The sequence below is a fragment of the Suricata suricatta genome, chromosome 2, assembly GCF_006229205.1.
Source record: "Suricata suricatta isolate VVHF042 chromosome 2, meerkat_22Aug2017_6uvM2_HiC, whole genome shotgun sequence".
NCBI classification, from domain to species: Eukaryota; Metazoa; Chordata; class Mammalia; order Carnivora; family Herpestidae; genus Suricata; species Suricata suricatta.
The window spans coordinates 43,193,944-43,198,025 of NC_043701.1; positions in this window are offsets into that span (position 1 = coordinate 43,193,944).

Below are 4,082 nucleotides of genomic sequence, written 5' to 3' on the forward strand. Positions count from 1 at the left end.
TTGCTCTGTTCTAGCCTCATTTTCTCTTTCTCAGATGCATAGCTTCCTCGAGGTGATGTTCTATACAAGCTGTTACTAGAAGGGCTCTTACTACGTAGCTCCCTCTTCTGGGCATCTGTTTCTTCAGGAATGTTGTCCGTTTCTATGTCAATATTAGAAGTCGGGATACTGGTCACCATGTCACCTTCTGAGGGGGCTCTTGTTTCTCAGTCGTGTTTTCAGCCTGCTGAGGTTTAGTCAATCTCTCTCGTTTTTGTTTTCTTGCCATAGCCACTATAGCGCTGGAACTGTGCCATGTTATAAAACATGTGTCGTCGGTTAAGTGTGGTGGGCAATGGGGAGTGAGGGACAAGGAAGCCAGGATCCTCACTGAGTACCACTGAATGAGGAAAATACAGACTTCCATTTCTGAAACCTAGAAAGAAAATATAGTAGCTAGTGACTCTGTCTCCTGCAGCCAGTTTGCAGCCATGTGGCCACACTAATTGTTAAAATATGGAGTTTCTTCCATGCCATTTGGTAGCTATTGGCCCCCACTTTCTCCCTGGATATTCTAAGGATTTGACAAGTGAAAAGGCAATGACCGGAACAGTGGGGCCTCCAGCACCTCCTTTACAACGAGAGTGGGCATCTGTTCTGACTGGCTGGTTGCCAGGCCACCAGATAGCATATCATGAATCACCCCTACTTAGTAGTGACTCTTTTTCAAAGAGACCAAGCACCCACTAAATATAATTCAGGATCGTCACTGCTGAAGAAAGCATAATTCACTTCAGGTCTTACAGGGTAAGAAACAAAAGTCTTTTTGTATGTATCAGCATTTCTAAACCTATTTATTCAGCTCTATTCCCTCAAAGACACATCTTCCCCCCATTTTCTGTTCTACAGAGGTAAGCAGTGCAATGGTGCCAATACTGCCAGACACATTTCTCTCATATACATTCATTTTGGGAAAGGCATTTGATTTAGCAAGACAGATTTATACACTGACAAATGAAGTTAAGATATAACCTCTAAAAAGAAACTTCTAAATATAGAAAAGCAATAGTTATATTCAGATCAGTATTCACAAGCCAACTTATTCAATATAGTGAGGTTGATCTTATTAATTCAATTTCACTGTTGGACCTCATCAACCTCTTGGACCTAGCCCACTGTATTTATACATTTTTATAATGTATATTTTATAATGTATGTAAAATGTATGTTTGTACCTACAACCTTCATTTAAGGGTTCTTCCCTTATTGAAAGGAACCAGACAAGTCTCAGTCTGGAGTTCAAGTTTGTTTACAAAGGTTTGAAGTCAACAGAATGAAGTTCATATACCTACAGAGACAGATAACTTGCCACCATACATATTGTTCTGTAGCATACAGTGGAACAAAATACCTTAATAGGAAGTCCCTGCCACTAGAATCCACCACAGAACCATAGGAGTTACCCTTTGCAAAAACATACATGTTAGGGTTGGGTTTTTGTCCCCCAGTAACCAGCAAAATCTAAGTGATCTCCCACATTTTTTTATAGTTTATTTATTTTTGAGACAGAGAGAGACAGAGCACAAGTGGGGTAGGGGCAGAGAGAGACAGGGAGACACAGAATCTGAAACAGGCTCCAGGCTCTGAGCTGTCAGCACAGAACCTGATTCAGAGCACGAACCCACGAACCATGAGGTCATGACCTGAGCCGACGTCTGACTCTTAACTGACTAAGCCACCCAGGCACCTCTACCTCAGTAACTACTAGTAACTTCCTTGACCCATCTCATTGATGGATCATAGATCTGTGATCCACACGATTACCAGAATTATGTTTGTTGAATGAAGTTTATTTTTTTTATTTTGAGAGGGAGAGAAAGAGAGAGAGAACAAAGGGAGGGGCAGAGAGAGAGAGGAAAGAGAGAGAATCCCAAGCAGGCTCTGCACTGTCAACATGAGCCCAACATGGGGCTCGATCTCACAATTATGACCTGAGCTGAAATCAAGAGTCAGATGCTTAACTAACTGAGCCACACAGGCACCCCATTCCAGAATTATCTTTATGACTCAACTGTGACCCCTCCTCATTCCAGAGACAGTAGGGCTTATCACTGCCAGTCAGGAGATGAGGAACAATGACCCTATTCCTTAGGATGCCATAAAGGCCCTCATTATATGGTTTGTCACTGTATCATTTCAGTCTCCCACTAAGTGTATAGGCTCTAGCCATATGTGGGTTCCCCCTCAGGCCAACTACTCTTCCCTTTTCTGGGACACCCTCCTTCCACATGCCTTTCCAACTGCCACCAAAATCTTGGAAGGAAGGAAAGAAGGAGGGGAGGGGAAAGAAAGGAAGGAAGGAAAGAAGGAAACAAGAAAAAGAAATCCCACCACTCTGTAATAGATGGACCATTTGGAAATGCATAGAGGGCATTTTCTTAAAAGAAATTAGTTGGAGAAAAAATGCTGCATATCTCAATGCAAATATTTAGCCCTCTATTTCAATTGTACAGCACTGTGTACTGCATATCTCCCATCCAAGTACTAACCAGGCCCGACCCTGCTTAACTTCCGAGATCAGATGAGATCAGGCACGTTCAGGGTGGTTGTGTACTGCATATCTAAACATTTAAAGGTGGTAGACACCACAACTTATATAGTTGGCTAGTCTTCAAAAAAAACAGTAAAGAATATCCAATGGAGAAAAGACAAGTCTCTTCAACAAATGGTGTTGGGAAAACTGGACAGCAACATGTAGAACAATGAAACTGGACCACTTTATTAGACCATACACAAAAATAGATTAAAAATGGAGGAAAGACCTACTGTGAGACAAAAAAACATTAAAATCCTAGAGGAGAACAAAAGCAGCAATGTCTTTGACCTCATCCATGGATACTTCTTACTAAACATGTCATCAGAGGCAAGGGAAACTGAAAATGAACTACTAGGATTTCATCAAGATAAAAAGCTTGCACACAGCAAAGAAAACAGTCAACAAAACTAAAAGGCAACCAACTATATGGGAGAAGATATTTGCAAATGACATAACAGATAAGGGGTTAGTACTCAAAATCTATAAAGAACTTATCAAACTCAACACCTAAAAAACAAATAATCAAGTGAAGAAATGGGCAGAAGACATAAATATACACTTTTCCAAAGAAGACATTCAGGGACGCCTGGGTGGCTCAGTCGGTTAAGCGGCCGGCTTCGGCTCAGGTCAGATCTCACGTTTGTGGGTTCGAGCCCCGCGTCAGGCTCTGTGCTAACAGCTAGCTCAGAGCCTGGAGCCTGCTTCCGGTTCTGTGTCTCCTTCTCTCTCTGCCCCTCCCCCTCTCATGCTCTGTCTCTCTCTGTATTAAAAATAAATAAAACATTAAAAAAAAAAAGAAGACATTCAGATGGCTAATGGACACATAAAAGATGCTCCACATTACTCATCAGGGAAATATAAATCAAAACCACAGTGAGATACCACCTCACACCTGTCAGAATGGCTAAAATTTACAACACATGGAACAACAGATGTTGGTGAGAACGTGAAGAAAGGGGAACCCTCTTGCATTGTCTGTGGCAATGTAAACTGGAGCCGCTGCTCTGGAAAATAGTATGGAGGTTCCTCAAGAAACTAAAAATAGAACTACCCTAGGATACAGCAATTGCACTTCTAGGTATTTACCCAAAGAATATAAAAATACAGATTCAAAGGGGTACATGTAACCCAATGTTTATAGCAGCATTATCAACAACAGCCAAATTATGCAGTGAGCCCAAATGTTCATCAACATCAATGAATGGATAAAGATGTGGTATACATACAATAGAATAGAACTGAGCCATCAAAAAGAATGAAAGGTTACCACTTGCAACAACATGAAAGAGCTAGAATGTATTATACTAAGCAAAATAAGTCAATCAGAAAAACAGATACCATATGACTTCACTCATATGGAATTTAAGAAACAAAACAGATGAACCTATGGGAAGGGATGAAAAAAAGAGGAGAAAGGAAAAGAAACCACAAGAGACTCTAAATGACAGAGCACAAACTGAAGGTTGATGGAGAGAGATGGGTTGGGGATAGGCTAGATGGGTGATGG